This window comes from Musca autumnalis, unplaced genomic scaffold (assembly GCF_047663935.1).
Source record: "Musca autumnalis isolate F117 unplaced genomic scaffold, ASM4766393v1 scaffold_1, whole genome shotgun sequence".
Classification (NCBI taxonomy): Eukaryota; Metazoa; Arthropoda; class Insecta; order Diptera; family Muscidae; genus Musca; species Musca autumnalis.
This window is the reverse complement of record NW_027411644.1, coordinates 253,069,090-253,091,264: the sequence shown is the minus strand read 5'-3', so window position 1 is coordinate 253,091,264 and position 22,175 is coordinate 253,069,090. Positions and strand designations below refer to the sequence as shown.

Below are 22,175 nucleotides of genomic sequence, written 5' to 3'. Positions count from 1 at the left end.
TTTTTCTATTTTTAATATTTTCATAATTTTTTTTAATATTTCCCCCCTTCATAAAACGCAGTTCTTTGACCCCAATTAAAAATCTAAACAAAAATTTCATTTGACTGCTTATCATGCAATTATTTGTCATTGCCAATTTATTTTATTGCATTTTTTTCGCTTTGTTTTTATTATTAATTTAAAATATTTTGACACCTGTTTCACGGTAGCATTCACAAGGCATTTTAATCAAAAATCTTTACTACCCAAAACCGCCGTATACTTTTTTTATTTATTTATAAACAAAAACAAAAATGTTGACAAATATGATTTTCTTTTGTTTTCGTTTTTGGTTGTTTGGTGGCGGCGACACAGTTTATATCTGGTGCCGCCTAAACAATTATTATGTTGCACAGGGAATTTTAATTTTGATGTATTTGAAAAAATCATATATTATTCAAAATCTTTATTAAGATTGAATTTCGTTCGATTTGCCCAATTGATTTGAATTTGACACATTGAAATTTCTTTTAAGGATTAAGGAATTTCCTATGTGTATGATTTTGAATAAAATTTCCTCTGAATGTCTTGTCCATAAATTCCTCTTAAATAGAAATCGTAATTCGTTTCTTTTGAATAATAATTGCGGTTATTGACATCGTAATTATTGTTCCCAAGAACATCTGTTGCAATTTTTCTATGAGGCACGTATTTTAGATAATTTATTTTTGGGAATTTACAAAAAACAGCAAATTTTATCTAGGAGTCTAGAAATGAGTCAAGAAAATATTTATTAGGCGCATCTAAGAATAAATAATAAGCTAATTTTATACACAAAATTCCATAAAAATTTTCTTAAAATTGTGCGCACGATAACTTTGTCCATCGCAATATTTCCTCCAGAAAAAGTTCTGTAAGTCTTGTGCCAGACTATGAAAATGTTCATGAAAATGTTTTGAGCGTTTGGCTAAGAAGGGAGAAAGGGCGCTCCTTCACCTCCGCTCTCTCCTAAAAGCTAAAATATGTTCATGTGTTATTTTCAGTGTCTGGCATAAGAGTAACTTATTTTTCAAGTTGCCAACAAAAATTGTGTGAGTTCGAATAAATCTTCGGCATTCCTTTTTCACTTGCAAAAAATCATTAAATTAATGACATTGAGCTCGACTCTAACGAGAAATGAATTAAAAATCAATATTTAAATGATCTTCGCCCTAATAGGCAAATTTTCAAATAAATAAAAATAAGCTTAAGCAAGGCTGGGGATTGGACCCACGTCCTTGACAACATTAAAAAGTATTGCCACGGCATGTTAGCGTTCGGAGCAAAACTCATAACTTCCCAAGGCTGCGCTAAAAAAGCGTTTGTCGAGTCACTGACAGAGAAGCCACTACACAGCCGATATGTCTGATGAGCTGCTACCAACAGCAAGACATAGCACATAATAGTGGTTGTGTGGGTTCGAATCTTCGGCTTTCCTTTTTCACACAAAATCATCGGTCATTATGATAGAATCTAACGAGAAATTCCTTTAAAAAAATTGTCAGTAAGTTAACAACCAAAATAAAGTTGTCGCTAACTATTACCGATTGCCACAGTGTCGTCAATTGGTACTTTTCATTCTTAATTTGGCGTTTTAATTGTACTGATTTTTGTCGGTAACTCAAAACATAGATCATATCGGTGCACTCTATCCTCTACCTCCCCCGACAAAAGTTCAAACATTTTCCCTAGAATGGTGCTCAGCATAACTCTCGAAGAAAGCAACCGATTTGGTTTAAACTTTGGTTCGAATATGCATAATATTTGCCCTATCTTTCGCTTAAATACCACATAAAATTTCACATTTGCTCACATAATTGCAATTTAAGACAACTCTCGGATCGTTTTGTAATTTTTTGCTGCAGGTTGTAGTAATATTTTTGTCCAACCTTACATCAAGCTCGAAAATAGGCCATATCGGTCCACTTAAGAGGGACCGCAAAAATTTTCACTAAAATAATGCGTACGATAATTTTCGAATGCAATAATCGATTTACTCTAAAATTTGGATCCTCGAATATTTCTTCAAGACATACACGGTGCGCCTTAACTAATTTTAAATGAAAGGTGCTTACACCTGGGAAGTTTTTGCTGATTCTGGAACTTCAATGTTCATAGATGAGAAAAATCAAAAAATGAAAAAAAAAATCGCGGGAGGGATTTTCAAATAAATCGCGGTCAAATTTCAAATTTTTAGGGCTTTATTTTGTTTTCACGATTTTGCTCGGAAACCGCAAGCCCTATTGAAATGGGATTAGAGCTAATCTTATAGCAGTGAAAATTCTCTACAAGATTGACCTTAATGTTATTTTCGTAGGTTTTACCATTTTTGAGATATAGAAGTTCAAAGTGGGACAATGCACTGACTGCATCGACTCCTTATAAAACAATGTCATGAAGGGTGCACCTTAACTAACTTTAAATGAAACCCGCTTGCACCTGGGAAATTTTTGCGGATTCTGAGACAGCAATGTTAATAGATGAGAAAAATCCAAAAACAAGAAAAAATATCTGGAGGGATTTTTAAATAAATCGCGGTCAAAATTCACATTTGTAGGTATATTTTAGGTTTTCAGGATTTTGCTTGGTACCAGCAAGTCATTTCGCAATGGAACTAAAGAAAATGTTGTATCAGTGAAAATCGTCTACAACATTTTCTTTAGTCGTATTTCGATACGACTTGACGTTTCCAAGAAAAATCCTGAAAACCTACAATAAACCCAAAAATGTGAACTTTGACCCAGATTTATTTCAAAATCCCTCTAGCAATATTTTCTTGTTTTTGGACTTTTCCTATCTATGAACATTGCTGTCTCAGAATCCGCAAAAACTTTCCAGTTGTAAGCGGCTTTCATTTAAAGTTAGTTAAGGTGCATCCTTCATGACATTGTTTATAAGGAGACGATACAGTCAATGCATTGTCCCAATTTGAACTTCTATATCTCAAAAATGGTTCAACCTGGGAACACGTCATAAAGGCGAATCCTTAAGAGAATTTTCGCATGATGTTTCTCATCTATGAACATTGAAGTTCCAGAATCAGCAAAAACTTCCCAGGTGTAAACACCTTTCATTTAAAATTAGTTAAGGCGCACCGTGCATAAGATTGGAATGTGAACAATATTGGTTCACTCACTAGGGTGGCTTTCACAACAAATTCAAGATTTACAGTTAAAAGTCTCGGGTCGTTTTGAAATTTCATGCAGCAGGTAGTACTCGCGAACCCTATTTAGAGGGTAACATTTTTTCGCGCACTTCTTGATCTAAAACCCCTGCCGGCTCCAAATAAAATGACTGGGTGAGCACAATAACTTACGAATTGAGTACCTGATTTGGATGAAAGTTTGTACTTCGTAAAATTTCGTCCAACACCTTCCTCTGAAAAGTCTTTTTCAATGCCCGTTTTGAAATTTTTAAAATGTATTTCGGGGGCATATGCATAATTTAATAATAATGACAAAAATACTAAAAAATCTTACGGTGACCAACTAAAGTGGCCGGTGGGCACTATAACTATCGAAATCTCGAATTTGAAATTTGAATCACTGTCTTATGTGGTCTGTATCGGACAACTGATTCCGGTACCTCCCTCACAATAGTTTGACAGTTTTAGCCTAAACGTACTCAGTACGGTTTGACGTACGATAATGTTGTTTAAGTTGTTTTGACTTGAACAAATCGTTTTACCAAAAAAAAAAAAAAAAAAAAAAAAAAAACACCGAATTTACCTGATCAAAACTCTGTAACTTTTGAACTGATATATTTATTTTCATATTTTTTTCGAGACATGTGCTTTAAATACTTTCGAATTCGGTCTAGTAGTTGCAGAGAAATTCAAGGTCAAAATTAAAAAATTTTCTTATTTTGCAAAAAAAAAAAATATGAAAAAATATTTCTTTGTTTTAATTTAATTTTTTTCCAAAATTTAAAAAGTTCATAAAACTCATATAACTGTAAAAAAATCATATTAAAAAATCCATTTGGGTAAAAATTCTATAGATTATACGGGAAACGGAATGGAAAAAATACTCATTTTTACCAATGTTATTTCAAAAAAATTAAAACAGTTTTAAACGGACGGAACGGGACGGGTACAAAAGTGTATATGGCTGAAAGAGGACACTCTTATGCATCATTCTGTGAAACGAAACTTTATTGCAGGCTGTTCCCTAAAATTTCTAGTCCACCAAAGTTGAAATTTCACTAAAATGTATTACCTTGGGAAAAATAAAATAGCTCACTCCGTGTAAACGCTAATTTAACTTAAAGTCTACAACCCTACACAGAAAAAAATTTTAGCCTTCTTTATAAAAAAAATTCAAAGATTCAATCAAAAATTTATCGATTTTCTGGCGATAAAAAATTGACAAAATTCGATAAAATTATTTGATCACAAAATAAAAATACAACTGATAAAATTTTTCACATATTGACAAAAATATTTATCAAAATATTTCCTTGATGAAAAAAATTTGGTCTGTTCCAGAACTGTAAGAGTCTACTAATTTTTACTATTTTTTTCCGTTAACATAAAGGAAAAAATGTTATCGTAGTAAGAAATAGTAGATTCTTGCAGGTCCTGGAACAGAGCAATTGTTGAATACATTTTTTTAATCGATAAAAAATGTTCATATTTACAATTATTTTGTTGTTTTTTATTAAATACAACTCCAAAAGCCAAATTGGTCGAGAATGGTTCGATATTGATTTTAAATTAGATTAAAACCATTAATAAGTTATTACGGAAAGCGTATATGTCATTTTAAAAAATAAAATTACTGAACTTCAATGCATTTGGTGCGGAAACTTTTTTCGCGATAGAGAAAAAATTACACCGCAATTCAAAATTTGGAATATTTTGGTACATATTTTTGTCAATATGTGAAATATTTTATCAGTTCAATATAAAAAATCGATAAATATTTTAGTCAATATGTGAAATATTTTATCAGTTGTATTTTTCCTTTGTGATCAAATAATTTTATCGAATTTCGTCAATATGACAATTTTTTTTATTGCCGGATTTTTTTTCTGTGTACCTAACTGACAAAAAAACAATGAACACAATATCTGTTACAGTTTCCGAGATATATGTGTTTATTTCTCCAGAAATTTGCAAAAATTGCGTATTTTCCAAAATTGGGGAAAAATGTTTCGCATTTAGGAGCCTGCAACGCCCAAACCTTCCAATATTTTGACGTATTTTTTTCTTAGTTTTAATATGTTTACTATCGAATCCCATATAGAAATTAACAATCGGTGACGACAAAAATTGGGGGTTTGACCAGGAAAATCGATTCCTGAACCACTGTGCGTCGTCAGAGAGAAGAAGATAATAGACAGATACAATTTAGAAGATATTTTTTTCCTTGATTCTTCATTCGAAATACTCATCGATTCTGACAAATCGAAATTCCATTGAAATTTAATTGTTTTCTGTGGATTCAGGCAAACAAAATGCAAATACCAATAAATTGCCTTGTATTTGTTTTAAGCAATCAATTTTGAATATAATTTTTTATTGAAAAAATTGCACGTAAAAATTATGATCGATTTCTTGAGAATTCATCATAAAAATGTTGGTTGGGCTCTAAAAAATAATTCCATTTTTCTCTTTGTAATTTGATTGGAAATATTTGTTTTTTTTTTTTTTTTTTTTTGTACTAAGATAAATTTAATAAAAAATAAAATAGTTTTCATAATTAAATTATTTCAAATTATTTTCTTAAGATTGCTTAAGTCTGGAGTATTCCCCCATTGGCTTAACTTCATCATTACTTTCTTTGCGAATAATGTTTACAAAACGCACTGACAGCTTGCAAAATTTAATGATCGCTACCAATGTCATGATTTCATCCCGGCGAAGGGAATTATTAATTGGCTTTTCAGTTTTTGAAATTATGATTTTTTCTTAAAGGAAAAAAACACATTATCCAGTATTGTGTATGATTTATAATATTAGAAAACCCTGTGGCGTATATTTAATGTTTTCTAAATTTAAAATTAAATTTTTTATACTTAACCAATAAGTTTTGTGGTCAAATTCTACGACGATCTGATGTTCCAAAGATGAAACTTCCAGACTTTCCTTAAATAATTCTTCCGACATCATTTCCTTTACTTTCCTGGCTAATGTGTAAATATTCATTGATTATGACCACATGCAATTTGCATTGTCATTGTTATTATGTGTTAACAGGCTTGTTCAACCAGCCACAAAATGATGTGTCAACAAAATGCTTACCAATAATCTCCCTTGTCTTTGTTGTTAACAATCAATTTTTGAATATTAATGTTTATTATTCATATAATTGCACGTAAAATTGTGGTTCTTTTTGAAATTGCCTAAAAATGTCTTTTGGGGTCCAAAAATAATGCTAATGCATTTTAATTATTGTAGAGAATTTTTTTTAGGAATTTTTAAATCTTTTCTTCTCGTTGAAAGTCTTATAGATTTAATATTAGAGAAATTCGGTTTTTTTTCCACGAAAACAATCCATTTCATGGTTAATATTAATTTCCTCTTAAAAATTCATACATTTGCCAACATTTTGCGTATGATTTACAATAAATATATTTCCCTAAACTTTTCTAATTAAACATCTAAGAATTTTTTTCCTTACCTTGATTGAATAAAGATTCTGTCAAAATGATTTCCATTGCAATTTACTTACTTTCTATTCTATCTATATTAAATTTCCTATCAATAAAATGCATTGCCTTTGTTGTGTGCAATCAATTTTGAATATCAATTTTTATTTTTGACATAATTGAAAAATTATGATCAATATTTTTTATGGATAAATAATGTCATTGAACTTTTTTCTGAATGGAATTATTTTCTCACTTTAAAAAATAATTGGGAATTTTTAATGTACTAAGAATATTCAAAAAAAAAAAAAAATGATTTAAATGGCAGAAAGTGTTTTTCTTGTGGGAAATCTAAAAGGGATTTTTCTAGAAGGCCTTTTATGTCTTCTTAGAGGACTTTAAATGTCTGCTTATAGAATGCCTTAAAGGTCGTCATAGTAACTTTGAAAGCCTTAACTGCATGGGTATATTTCCCACAAAAAAAAAAAACATATCAATCCGTTTTTTTTTTTTTGTAACAACTTAGCAGTCATAAATCAAATTTAATCAATCCCTTGCTCCTCGGGCGTATAATTAATATAAATAAACAAGTCAATATTGCCTATGATTGATATGACTAATCATAATTCATGTACAAAAACAAACAAGCATACGCTCCATGACCACTACAATAATAAGTTCACATCTTTCTTTATGAAATATGTTTTTGTCTATATTTATTTTTGATACAATTTTTTCTTTCTCAATATATTACCTTTAGTAGGAAAACAACAAAGCAAATGATCTTCTTTTTGGTTTCTCGGTTATTCACAAAATTGATGTTCACTAAATTAAAATACAACATATGGCGGCATGGCGCATTTTATGATTAATAAGGTACATACGTACACTAATCCTAATATAAGAACAGCAACGACGTCACGCACACAGCAGCGTGTGCGGAAAAAAATCGGGCGACATTAATTTTTTCCCTCAGTTTCTAGGTTTGATGTTTTGGTTTTTGTTTCTCAATACAAATCTTTACAATGTTTATATCTAACAACAACACTCTAGTTTCTATTCCCCCTGCCGTGTTTCCTCTAACTAGGCGTTTTATGGGGTGATGCGTTGCGCTGTTTTAGTTCGACTATTTTGAGTCATAACCACTTGCGATATCAGCTTCGTGGTCTTCGTTTTCTTGAACATTTGTTGTTTTTCATCTTTGTTGCCTATCGTGATGATGATGACGATCAATGTGTGCAACATAATGTTGATGCCTCCAAGTATTGAACATTAAAATAAAACAACAAAATCTAACGGCGTCGGCAAATGGTCCGTTCCCTTACTCCTCCTGTGTTTCAAATTGGACACACATGTGTCCAAATTGGTTGCCATAATTATTGGGTACTTGTTGTTGATTTGTTTTTTTTATTTGGCGAATTTCAGCAACAAAACACACATTGAACATTAGTTTCCCATGTAAACAAGAAGTTTTTTGTTTTTCTATTTATCGTTGTTATTTTGTTGTGGCGCACTTTCTTTTTCTTCTTCTTTTTAATTTTATTAAGAATCAAACAAAAATACAAATAGACTGGCGAAGTTCATTTTTTGGATTTAAAATTATCCATTTGGCCACAGAGTTCCACTAATGCTCCTGTTTGCCTCGACTACTCTGTGGTGGGCAGGGCGCAATAGGCGGCAGACATTTGGCAAATGCTAAATTCAGTGTGATTAGTCATATTATTATTGTTGTTGAATTTGCCGCCACCTCTTTTTTTCGGTAGTTTTTGTTGTTGTTATTTTTGTTCTTGTTGTTGGGAACTTTGTTTATTTTTCTAGTTGTTTTTTCTTTGTGATGGTAGTGGGGGGCCTTTATGAAACTAAAAACAACATTAAAAGAAAATATAAATTATTAATTTTCTTTTAGTGGATTAGTTTTTTTCTCTTTTATTTCATATGGTGCGAAACAAATGCTTCTTCACACATATGATTATTAGGGATGAGCAATGAACATCGAAAAAAAAAATCTAAATTGTCTGCTTTAGGCTTTCTCGTAGAAGATTCTTTTAGATGTCCCAAAAACTCTGACTATAAAAGGCAGGACGAAGACCTTTAAGGACTTCTAGAAGGAAATCCTTCTATACGAAGGCATTTAAGGCCTTCTATAAGAAGACCTTTAAGGACTTCTAGAAGGCCTACTATAAGAAGACCTTTAAGGACTTCCAGAAGGCCTTCTATACAAATTCTTTTATGAGCTTCTATACGAAGTCCTTTATGGGCTTCTATACGAAGACCTTTAAAGGTCTTCGTATAGAAGGCCTTAAAGGTCTTCGTATAGAAGGCCTTAAAGGTCTTCGTATAGAAGGCCTTAAAGGTCTTCGTATAGAAGGCCTTAAAGGTCTTCGTATAGAAGGCCTTAAAGGTCTTCGTATAGAAGGCCTTAAAGGTCTTCGTATAGAAGGCCTCAAATGCCTTCTTATAGAAGGCCTTAAAGGTCTTCTTATAGAAAGCCTAAAAGGTCTTCTTATAGAAAGCCTAAAAGGTCTTCTTATAGAAGGCCTTAAAGGTTTTCTTATAGAAGGCCTTAAAGGTTTTCTTATAGAAGGCCTCAAATGCCTTCTTATAGAAGGCCTCAAATGCCTTCTTATAGAAGGCCTTAAAGGTCTTCTTATAGAAAGCCTAAAAGGTCTTCTTATAGAAGGCCTCAAATGCCTTCTTATAGAAGGCCTTAAAGGTCTTCTTATAGAAAGCCTAAAAGGTCTTTTTATAGAAGGCCTTAAAGGTCTTCTTATAGAAGGCCTTAAAGGTGTTTCTATAGATGGCCTTAAAGGTCTTCTTATAGAAGGCCTTAAAAACGTCTTCTTATAGAAGGCCTTAAAAACGTCTTCTTATAGAAGGCCTTAAATGCCTTCTTATTGAAGGCCTTAAAGGTCTTCTTATAGAAGGCCTATAAGGTCTTCTTATAGAAGGCCTTAAAGGTCTTCTTATAGAAGGCTTTAAAGGACTTCTTATAGAAGCCCTTAAAGATCTTCTTACAGGAGCCCTTAAAGGTCTTCTTATAGAAGGCCTCAAAGGTCTTCTTATAGAAGGCCTTAAAGGTCTTCTTATAGAAGGCCTTAAAGGTCTTCTGATAGAAGACCTCAAAGGTCTTCTTATAGAAGGCCTTAAAGGTCTTCTTATAGAAGGCATTAAAGGTCTTCTTATAGAAGGCATTAAAGGTCTTCTCATAGAAGGCCTTAAAGGTCTTCTTATAGAAGGCCTAAAATATCTTCTTATAAAAAGCCTTAATCATATCGCCTTAAAGGTCTTCTCATAGAAAGCCTTAAAGGTCTTCTTATAGAAGGCCTTAAAGGTCTTCTTATAGAAGGCCTTAAAGGTCTTCTTTTAGAAGGCCTTATAGGTCTTCTTACAGAAGCCCATAAACTTCTTCTTATAGAAGGCCATAAAGGTCTTCTTACAGAAAGCCTTAAATGCCTTCTTATAGAAGTTCTAAAATATCTTCTTATAGAAAGCCTTAAAAATTTTCTTATAGAAGGCCTTACATGTCTTCTTATAGAAGGCCTTAAAGGACTTCTAATAAAAGGCCTAAAAGGTCTTCTTATAGAAGGCCTTAAAGATCTTCTTATAGAAGGCCTAAAATATCTTCTTATAGAAGGCCTTAAAGGTCTTCTTACAGAAGCCCTTAAGGTCTTCTTACAGAAGGCCTTAAAGGTCTTCTTACAGGATGCCTTAAAGGTCTTCTCATGGAAGGCCTTAAAGGTCTTCGTATAGAAGGCCTTAAAGGTCTTCGTATAGAAAGCCTTAAAGGTCTTCGTATAGAAGGCCTTAAAGGTCTTCGTATAGAAGGCCTTAAAGGTCTTCGTATAGAAGGCCTTAAAGGTCTTCGTATAGAAGGCCTTAAAGGTCTTCGTATAGAAGGCCTTAAAGGTCTTCGTATAGAAGGCCTTAAAGGTCTTCGTATAGAAGGCCTTAAAGGTCTTCGTATAGAAGGCCTTAAAGGTCTTCGTATAGAAGGCCTTAAAGGTCTTCGTATAGAAGGCCTAAAATATCTTCTTATAGGAAGCCTTAAAGGTCTTCTTATAGAAGGCCTTAAAGGTCTTGTTATAGTAGGCCTTTAAGGTCTTGTTATAGAAGGCCATAAAGGTCTTCTTATAGAAGGCCTTAATGGTGTTCGTATAGAAGGCCTTAAAGGTCTTCTTATAGAAGGCCTTAAAGGTCTTCTTATAGAAGGCCTTAATGGTGTTCGTATAGAAGGCCTTAAAGGTCTTCTTATAGGTCTTAAATATCTTCTTATAGAAGGCCTTAAAGGTGTTCTTATAGAAGGCCTTAAAGGTCTTCTTATAGAAGGCCTTAAATGCCTTCTTATAGAAGGCCTTAAAGGTCTTCTTATAGAAGGCCTATAAGGTCTTCTTATAGAAGGCCTTAAAGGTCTTCTTATAGAAGGCTTTAAAGGACTTCTTATAGAAGCCCTTAAAGATCTTCTTACAGGAGCCCTTAAAGGTCTTCTTATAGAAGGCCTCAAAGGTCTTCTTATAGAAGGCCTTAAAGGTCTTCTTATAGAAGGCCTTAAAGGTCTTCTGATAGAAGGCCTCAAAGGTCTTCTTATAGAAGGCCTTAAAGGTCTTCTTATAGAAGGCATTAAAGGTCTTCTTATAGAAGGCATTAAAGGTCTTCTCATAGAAGGCCTTAAAGGTCTTCTCATAGAAGGCCTTAAAGGTCTTCTTATAGAAGGCCTAAAATATCTTCTTATAAAAAGCCTTAATCATATCGCCTTAAAGGTCTTCTCATAGAAGGCCTTAAAGGTCTTCTTATAGAAGGCCTTAAAGGTCTTCTTTTAGAAGGCCTTAAATGCCTTCTTATAGAAAGCCTTAAAGGCCTTCTTATAGAAGTTCTAAAATATCTTCTTATAGAAAGCCTTAAAAATTTTCTTATAGAAGGCCTTACATGTCTTCTTATAGAAGGTCTTATAGGTCTTCTAATAGAAGCCCCTAAAGGCCTTAAAGGTTTTCTTATAGAAGCCTTCTTATAGAAGGCCTTAAATGTCTTCTTATAGAAAGCGTTAAAGCTCTTTTTATAGAAGGCTTTAAATGTCTTATTATAGAAGGTCTTAAAGGTCTTCTTATAGAAGGTCTTAAAGGTCTTCTTATAGAAGGTCTTAAAGGTCTTCTTATACAAGGCCTTAAACGCCTTATAGAAGGCCTTCTTACAGAAGCCCTTAAACGTCTTCTTATAGAAGGCCTTAAGGGTCTTCTTATGGAAGGCCTTCTAGAAGTCCTTAAAGGTATACGTATTAAAGACCTTAAAGGTCTTCTTATAGAAGGCCTTACATGTCTTCTTATAAAGGTCTTTTCATAGAAGGCCTTACATGTCTTCTTATAGAAGGTCCTAAAGGCCTTCTCATAGAAGGCCTTAAAGGTCTTCTTATACAAGGCCTTAAACGCCTTATAGAAGGCCTTAAATGCCTTCTTATAGATGACCTTTCGTTTAGAAGCCCTTAAAGGTCTTCTTATAGAAGACCTTAAAGGTTTTTGTGCAGGTTAACACAAAGGTCGTTTTATGGAAATTCCTAAAGGTCTTCCTTTAGAAAGCCTCAAAGCCTTTATATAGAAGTCGTTAAAGTTATTTTTATAGGAGTGCCTAAAGGTCTTCTTATAGGAGTCCCTAAAGGTTTTCCTATAAGGGCTTCTTATAAAAGCTCTTCTTAAGAAGCCCTTCGTATAGAAAGCCTTAAATTTCTTCTTACAGAAGTAAAGCCCACAAGGGATTTTTATAGAAGGTCTTAAAGCTCTTCCTATAGGGGTCTACATGTACAAAGACATGTAATGTCTTCGTATAGATGGTCTACAGGTCTTCCTATAGATGACGTTCTTATAGAAGCTCTAAAGGTCTTCGTGTAGAAGCCCTTAAATATCTTTTTATAGAAACCCCTTAAGGTCTTCTTATAGAAGTCGCTACAGGTCTTCTTGTAGAAGCTCCTAAAGGTCTTCTTATAGAACTCTTTAAAAATCTTCTGATAAAAGGCCTTAAGGTCTGTCCTAATTTCCTTTTTCTCGTCTTACCATCTCTGACTGACATTTGAAAAAATACTCATATGACTCAATAATTGTTGCTTAATTAAATTTTGTATAAATAGTTGTTGTTGTGTTACAACAATATCATGCAAAAATTGACATAATTTTACTGTAACGCAGACACATATGACGCAAATTTTCAAATGAATAATATTTGAAAAACTACAACAACAACAACAAAGAAAAATAATTATGCTATTTAGAGCTTTAATTTTTTCCTCTTGTACACTCAATAAACAAATAACAAACGTTAAAAGATCTCACAGTATATGAATGATGTTATAATGTTGCATACTTTTAGGCATTAAGTGAAATTAGACAATCAAAAGCTTTTATAAATAGGAAATTAGTGAAAATTGTTTATAAAAGCTTTTGAATGTCATTTGTGTGTCAAAGTATGTTTGTAAATCGTATGGTTTTCATTGGAATAGATTTAATTAATTGTATATTGAGATATTCAGGGGAATAATGAATAAAAACTAATTTTCTACTATTCTTCATTTTATTTTTTTATTTAAGGAAAAAGTTAAATTTTTTACACGGAATTCAGGTAGAAGATCGCTTTAATTAGGGTTTTTTAGTTTCAAACTTTTTGTTTAATTTAATTGTCGAAATTGTGAATGATTACCCTACCCCGATACCCATAAATCGCTCTTTTCTCAGATGGGAGATGTTTTTGTCATTATGTGGGTATTTAACGATCGCATAAATTAGGTTGAATGTCCTTCATGGATGCATAAAATTTTTTTTATTACTTTTCTCCATCTGTTTTTGAAAAAATGGGTTAATTACATTTCTTTGGCACTCATTGTAGTTAATTATTTTTTTCCCATTTTTATATGCATGTCTTTTAAACGCGGTATTGTGGAGACAGAGAGAGGACATTTGTGTCATATTTCTTTTAAGAAAATACATCATTTTTATATTTGGAAATTGTGGTTTTTATGACATTTATTATTGTTTATTGTTTAATAAATATTTATTTTTGTGGCTAGAAGATTGACATGTAGGATTTGTTTAAATACAAATTGTATTGAAATAATGCATTGACCTCTTTTGGAATTGCTTCCACAAGTCTCCCGTTTCATTTTCCATACACCTCTTATTACAATTTTTTGTTTAATACTTCTTCTAATTGAAAAACAATTCTTTTGGGAAAACTTAATTTTTGTGTGTGTAACATAAACTCAATATTAATTAAGTGCGTCTAGATATTTCCACTAAACAATGTTTTTTTCCTTTTTTTTGTAAACAATAAACAAACAAAAATCTCTTATTTATGTTAAATAAAGATCTTTTAATTTCGTGTGCGCGTATTCGTGTGGTGAGGTTATTGTATGCAGTTTCTTAATATTGAAGACTTTTACGTTGGGAAAAAATAAACCAGGTCAGGGTCAAAGCTCTGATGTCGTCCAGTATATTTATATTTGTGTCATAGCCAACAAGAGACAGCAAGCAGTCTGTTAATGGAAATGACCTAGGAAATTAAGAAGAGTACAACTTAAGATAAAAATATATGGAAATTCTTAAAATGAACTAAATAAATATTACCCACTTTCTTATAGAAAGCCCTAAAGGACATCTTATAGAAGGCATTTACGGTCATCTATCTTACAGAAGACCATCTTCTTATTGAAGGTCTGAAGGGTCTTCTTAAAAAAAAACTTAAAAGTATTTTCGTAGAAATACCTAAATATATTTTTATAAGAACTAAATTTTCATAGTACAATTTGAAATCCAGTTGGAGCTCGAGTGACCTGCTCTGTTAGTACTAGAAATTTATGCCGTGAAAATAGGAAAGAATTTTAAATTGTATTTTTGGAAAATATTTTTATATTTCAAATTTTGCACTCTTTTGCTCAATGACGTTAAAGCATCCGGCGGTGAAAAAATATATTTTATTATTTAAATTCATTCAAAAAGCTTGATAATAAATAAATAAATAAAAAACAAATCTATAAATATTTTGAAAATAAACAATTATTTTGCCATTAGCAATCATGTTTTTCACCTGATTGATGAAAAACCTCAATTGTGATGATTTCCAGGGGTTTTTAATTATGGCCTTTAATGTTTTCACATGTGGGCAAATCAAAATAAATAAAAGTGTTTTTTTATAAGTCAAAACTGGATCAACTAGAGATATGGCAATTTTCCAATACAGGCCACTGCGAATGTTTATCTTCAAATCGGAATAACATGTTTGTAAAGACAATTACCTATTGAGGTGTAGCCCTCATATTGAAGGGTTATTCCCCTTATTTTTGATAAAAATAATAATAAAAATAAATAAATAAAAAATAATGTTGAAGTATAAGTAGAATAGAATAGTCGATCGGAACAAAAAACTGAATTTTTAAGGGGTTATCCCTAGTTGTAATAAACTCATTTTCATGATTTTTTAAAGAAAACTATAAATATTTTTAAGTAGATGTTTTTTTTTCATCTGAAAGAAAACATCTGGAAATTTTGTTGCTGAAAAATATTGCATAGTTTTGTGGTAAATAAATGGCTACCTGAGAAACCCTTTTTTTGTAAAAGCACTTAACGGTACCCACGATAGCTCGAAAACGAATAGGCCTATTACACCGTCCGACAATTTTCAAAACATTTTGTTACACTTGAACCGGACTATATACATTTGAAAGTATAGGAAAATGGAGTATAATGGTATTTTTAACTTTTCGTTTTCTCATCGTTTTGACCTTTTAGAGGTCAAACAAATTTCAAAGTTCAACATTTTTCAAAAAAATATTTTAAATATTTGTACTCGTAGTACGATGCTGGTATTGGTGTCATATTAAAGAGGAGATTATAGGCTTTATATAATAATTATAATTTATTGCATTCCAGGATAAAAAGGACATCAAAAATATCCTTGAAAAATTAAGTCAAAAGTAAACATTTTGGCAGTCGCATATCTCAAAATCGTCAATGTCAATACCCTAGAAAAAGTTATAGAAGATGATGAAGATGAGGTTTGGTGGATTTCATGCGTCCAGAATTTATATTCTTTATGACAAGAGCTACAACTTTGCGTCCATGAGCAATTTAAAATTCTTCGCGGTTTAGAAGATATTCGCCTGCCAAAATGATCACTTTTGATTTAATTTTTCAAGGATATTTTTAATGTCCTTTTCATCCTGGAATGCAATAATTTATAATTATTATATAAAGCCTTCTCCTCTTTAATATGACACCAATACCAGCATCGTACAACGAGTACAAGTATTTAAAATATTTTTTTGAAATATGTTGACCTTTGAAATTTGTTTGACCACTAAAAGGTCAAAACGATGAGAAAACGAAAAATTATTATTTATTTATTATTAACAGTTTAGTAAATACAGAGTTAGTAAAGGCTCTTGCCTATCTTGCTATATCTTTATAGCATTGGCTGCTGAACGAAAAATTAAAAATACCATTATACTCCATTTTTCCTATACTTTCAAACGTATATAGTCCGGTTCAAGTGTAATTTTGACTGTCGACAGTGTTATCTTCGCAAATTTTTTGTACCCATTTTAAGAACGGAACGGATCAACCGATTCGTTCCAAAATTTGGCTTTCGTAATATTTTGTCCAAACTTAGTTCAAGTTCGAAGATAAGTCATATCGGTCCACTCCTTCCGGTACCTCCCCCACAAAAGTTCGAAAATGTTCGGAACATTTGTGCGCACGATAACTCTTGAATGGAGTAAACGATTTGGTCCATACTTTGCACACCGTGAAATTTCTACCAGACTTAGATGAGGTTCCACAAAATTTCGGAAAAGTTCAGTTTAGGACCTGCTCTCGAATCACCTTGGTTTTTATTGTAACAAATTGTATTCACTGTCCCCCATACGAAGGTACAAGTTTCATCAGGGGCAAGTCTATACTTCCTGAGAAAATAGCCTGAAAGTTGAAAAACCCCCTATGACACCATGAGTTGTGGTTGGAGCGCAAGATATGCCGATTCCGTCCAAAAAGTGGCCTTAGTAATATTGTGTCCAAACTTAGTTAAAATTCGAAGATAAGGCATATCGGTCCACTCTTCAGGTACCTCCTCCACAAAAGTTCAATAATATTTGGAAAAATTGTGCGCACGATAACTCTTGAAGGGAGTTACCGATTTGGTCCATACTTTGCACATCGTGAAATTTCTGCCATACTTAGATGAGGTTCCAATATTTACTCAATCTGTAAACTCCCTCGGGTACCACCCACACAAAAGATCAGTTTAGGACCTGCTCTCGAATCGCTTTGATTTGTTGTAGCAGCTTGTATTCACTGCCCCCATACAACGGTATACGTTTCATCAGGGGCAAGTCCATACATCCTGAGAAAACAGCCTGAAAGGTACAAAAAAACCCTATGACACCGTATGTAGTGGTTGGAGCGCAAGATAACTCTTGAACGGATCTGCCGATTCGGTCCAAAATTTGGCCAAAAAATGACCTTCGTAATATTTTGTGTAAACTTATTTTACTTAGTTTACTCCACCAGGTACCTCCCCCACAAAAGTTCAAAAATGTTCGGAAAAATTTTGCGCACGTTAACTCTTGATGGGAGTGACCGATTTGGTCACATCCTACTTACACATCCTAATATATCTACCAGATATAGATCGGTAGTGCGATTTTCTAACTCATTTTTTGAGTTACCGTCAAAAATCGTAAAAATTAAAAAAATATTGTTAAATTCTGAAATTATAAGCCTTATAATTTTACCGATTTTTGTCGGTAACTTGAAAAATGTGTTAGAGAATCGCACTACAGGTTCGCATATGGGCTACATTTGTCCACTCCTTCGGGTACTTCCCACACAAAATTTTGTATAAATTCACTTTAAGACTGGCTCTCGAATCACTTTAGTTTTTGTTGGAGCAACTTGCATTCGCTGCCTCAATTACGACAGTAAAAATTTTTTTCAGGGGCAAGTCCATACTTCTTGAGAAAACAGCTCGAAATATGTATGGCACCATTTGTAGTGGCAGGAGAGCTCGAACCGAATCTGCGTTCGTCCACACTTTACGGATCTGCGTTCGTCCATATTTCTTCGAATATTAGATGAAATTTGAAGGTGGTGCTCCTTCCGGTACGTCCCCCACAAAAGTTCGAAAATATTCGCTAAAATGGTACGCGCGATTTCTTATAGACGTAGAAACCGATTTCGTCAAAATTTTGGTTCTCTAAATATAGTCGAAACTTAGTATATATTCAAATTTGGGCCCTATCTGACCAATCCTTGGAGTACCACCCACACAAATGTTCAACATTTTTGTGTGGTTAAAGGTCTGTTCGAGGATCCTTTGGATATTTTTACCGAAGGGCCTAGTGGCCCTGTTTACAGCGATATATGTTTTTCGTAGGCGAGTGTGATAAAAAAGCTCTATTTATCGATATCCCCGCAAATTTTTGTGCTTTAATCCTATCCATACTTTAGTCGGTTTATACGCCCAAAATTTTGAAAACCCCCTAAATACATAAGTTTTTTTGAGAAAAAAGTATTTCAATCCACACAGGCTGAGGGTGTATCTCTGTCCGCAAAGCCGACTGATACTTTTTTACATGTTCCGTCTTATTTTTAGGTTAAAGTCATATTTTTGAACCAAATAGGCGTATATATAGCAGACAATTTTCCATTTATGGGCCTACATTGGACATTGTCGTATATATGACTTTCAATCGATTTTCGGCGTTTTCAAGGACCAAGACTTCTCAGACTGTTAAAGTTGTCGTTGAAGTTACTCTGGGATGAAGGACCATAATAGAGAAAACGTCACTAATTTGTGGTCCTATATTCGGTAATATAATGTTTTTCGTGAGCAATTCCGTGTTTCCCTATATATAGTAGTCCAAAAGCTTTAAAAATCCTACACGATGACCAGGTAAATGTCACTCACACCTTTTGATACTAGACATTTTAGGACACATTTTTTCAGTTATCGTCCTCAAAAAAGTTGCAAAATTTCCCTAAAGGGCAGTTTAACGACAATTCAAGCCTTGATTAGAAGGTATAACGTAATGGTTGTCCTGAAGAAACATAGTCTTTCCGATATAAAAGTCCGATGTAATTTGTAATAAAAAGTCTGATGTAATTTGTAATAAATGTATGCGGAAGAAAGGTTGGGACAGGCTGAGGGCTTCCCCTAATACTTTTCCTAGAAATGTTCTTTTTTGTTTAGTACATAATTTACTGACAAAAACAATCGTGAAATCCTCTTTACTCATCAAAAAGAGCCATATATACCAATGATTAACACGAAGGGAATGGCGAATCGTGCGAAAAGGTAAAGGCGACTTAATTTTCTTGCTCATCTATGCATTATACCCATTGTGCGCAAAATACATTTCTTTTTCATCGTCTATAGCAAATCGAGTTGCAAAATAACCCCAGAAAATGCAAAATTACTCCTACTCCTCAATCTCTCCGTTTTGCAAATTCTCTCTATAAAACAATGATGAATCTCAAAGAGAGACACTCAATTGCCGATCCTCACTTGTTTGTTTATAAAAGAGTAACAATTGTTCAAAAAAAAGAGAGATCTCTAAAAATTAAGAATTTTCCTCAGAAAACATAGCACACAAAAATTCTAATGATTTGCGCAAGAGATTCCGTTTTTTTGTGGTTTGTGGCCACAAAGGCAAACAAGACAAACCAAAGAAGAAGAAATAAAAAAACATGAAGAAAATTTTGTTCTTTTGCCAATTTGATCTCAATTTTTGGTATGAAAACGAAACAAGAAATTTTTTTATGATTTTAGTATTGTGTAAAACGTGTATACATTCGTAAATAGCTACGAAACGAACAGAATTAAAAAATAAATATATTTTTTATATTGCGGATTTACGTTAAGAAAATATTAATTGATGTTTTAAAAAGTATATAACAATGATTTTTTTTATGGGAAATAAAACGAGAAATTAATAGTGAAATAAGAGATTAATAACAAATTGAATTGAAAAGTGTTACAATTTTAAATTGAAAACAAATTCTATGCGGAAATTTCTTAGTGCCATAAAAAAACATAAAAATAAAAAACATGGCCCAAAAATGTGCATTGCGGAATTTTTTTCTAAAATCTGATAATTGATACCGACATTAACGCCGCCAAACCATATTGCCGTGTAGTGCTCGCTCTTTGTGTATTCACACATAATTTCTTTTTCGGTTTTGCAAATCAAATGTACCATAAAAATAATTTATAATTAGCATTTTTTTTTTAAGTGAATCATTTATTCTGTTTTGTTTATGGAATAATTAAAGTGCATTGAAATAATATTAAGAAATGAAATCAGTACCCCAATAATTATTGTTTTTGGAAAGAAATCTTGAAAAAAAATATTGTGTTTTTTGTGCCTTACCTTGTGTCACAAAATATAAAATGCAATTTCACAATTACATAAATATTTAGCAATGACGACAATCTATACTGCATTGAGATTTTGAACAAAAAAAGTGAATCATTTTCTTAGTTAAAGAAAAAAAAACGGTGAAAATAATGTCAATATTATATTTTATTTTAACTGTGAAAAAGAAAAATAAAATCAGTGCGACACAATATTTTTCGTAGAAAATTTTATTTCAATTTTAAAATATTGCAAATGTTTACATACATCGGTTAAACGAGTTTTAGATGGCTGAAATAATAACAATAACTGTAATAATAAATAAGACGTTTACTTTATAAAGGACCTACCTAATAAGCCTGAGTTCAAAAGTAAAACATATAAAAATATTTTATAGGGTGCAAAATATAGATCTTGTTTTAAAAAAAGTTAAAGGTTGTATATACAAGGGAAACTAGAAAAATTTCTGGCCTAGTAATGAAAACGCGAATATTTACCATTAAAAATAGTTTTGTTGTTTTCTTAAGTAGTATTCAGCACGCTTTACACTTTTTAATGTGCTCAAACCATTTGTTCAAGCACTTTTTCCACTCCGATTGAGAAATCTCCAAAACATGGTTTTTGAACGCTTCAACAGCATCTGCTGGCGATGAAAATCGCTGACCACGCCTTTTTTCTTGATGTGAGGGAATCAAATAAAGCCATTGTCAAGTCAGGGACGTACGGCGGATATGCCTTCAATTCAACGCTTCTTTCGGTCAAACAGGCGCTGGTTTGAATCGATGTGTGAGAGATCACATTGTCATGGTGGACAATGATTCGTCTTCACGGTGCACCTTAACCAACTTTAAATGAAAGGAGCTTATACCTGGAATAATTTTGCGGATTCTGAAACTATAATGTTCATAGATAAAAAAATCTAAACACTAAAACATCGCCGGAGGGTTTTTTAAATAAATCGCTTTCAACGCTCACATTTTTTAAGGTTTTTTAGGTTTTCACGATTTAGCTTGGAAACCGCAAGACTTACGGAAATGGGAATAAAGAAAATATTGTAACATGGAAAATTCTCTACAAGATTGACATTTACGATATTTTCGTAGGTTTTACAGTTTCTGGGATATAGAAATTGAAATTGGAACAATGCACTGACTATCGCCTCCTTATAAAACAATGCCATGACTGCAATTTCCCAACTTAAACTTATATATCTCAAAAATCGTACAACATAGGAAAAAATTACAAAAGCCAATCTTGTAGAGAATTTTCGCAACTAAAAGATTTTCTCTAGTCCCAATTCGATAAGACTCGCCGTTTTCAAGCAAACCCGTGAAAATCTAACAAAACAAGTAAAAAAGTATCAGTTGGCTTTACCGACAGAGATATACCCTCAGCCTGTGTGGATTGAAATACTTTTTTTCCAAAAAAAACTTATGGATATAGGAGGGTTTTAAAAATTGTTGGGCGTAGGAACCGACAAAAGTATGGATAGGATAGGGCTTTTTTATCACACTAGCCTACAAAAAACATAATATCGCTGTAAACAGGGCCACTAGGAAATCTTCGTTAAAATGCCCAAAGGATTCTCGAACAGACCCTTAACCAAAAAAAAAAAAAATGTTGAACATTTGTGTGGGTGGCACCACAAGGATTGGACAGATAGGGACCAAATTTGAACATAAACTAAGTTTCGACAATATTTTAAGAAGCAAAGTTTGGACAAAATCGGTTGCTACGTCTATGAGAAATCGCGCGTAGCATTTTAGCGAATATTTTCGAACTTTTGCGGGGGAGGTACCGGAAGAAGTGGACCTATAAGCACTACCTTCGAATTTCATCTTATATGCGAAGAAATATTACAATATCCAAAGTGTGGACAAACGCAGTATTCGGTTCGAGCTCTCAAGCCACTACATATGGTGCCATTGGGTTTTTTACATATTTCGGGCTGTTTTCTCAAGAAGTATGGACTTGCCCCTGAAAAAACTTTTACTGTCGTAATTGAGGCAGCGAATGCAAGTTGCTTCAACAAAAATCAAATCAAAGCTTAATTTTTTTCTGGCTCAACGGCCGTTTTTGTCAACCTCGCGACCTTCGGGTTTTGGCGAGTGTTGGCCGCGATTGAATTTACAATCGACATACAAAGATTTAATTTGATCCGGCTATTCGGTGTGCAAGGCTG

At 32.8% G+C, this 22,175-nt stretch overlaps 1 protein-coding gene across 45 annotated transcripts in view; it reads left to right on the top strand.

Moving 5' to 3' along the window:
- Doa (CDC like kinase darkener of apricot) overlaps window positions 1-22,175 on the top strand; it is a 470,031-nt gene that overhangs the window by 374,382 nt on the left and 73,474 nt on the right. For 13 of the 45 annotated variants that reach the window (XM_073960738.1, XM_073960737.1, XM_073960729.1 and 10 more), the window contains exon 1: window positions 19,403-19,525. The exons of 26 other annotated variants lie outside the window; for them this stretch is intronic. The gene's annotated coding sequence lies outside the window, so the exon portion shown is untranslated. Of the gene's footprint in view, window positions 1-19,402; window positions 19,526-19,910; window positions 20,148-22,175 lie in introns of those variants that run through there. 6 more of the 45 variants (XM_073960740.1, XM_073960735.1, XM_073960732.1 and 3 more) reach the window with 2 other exon arrangements.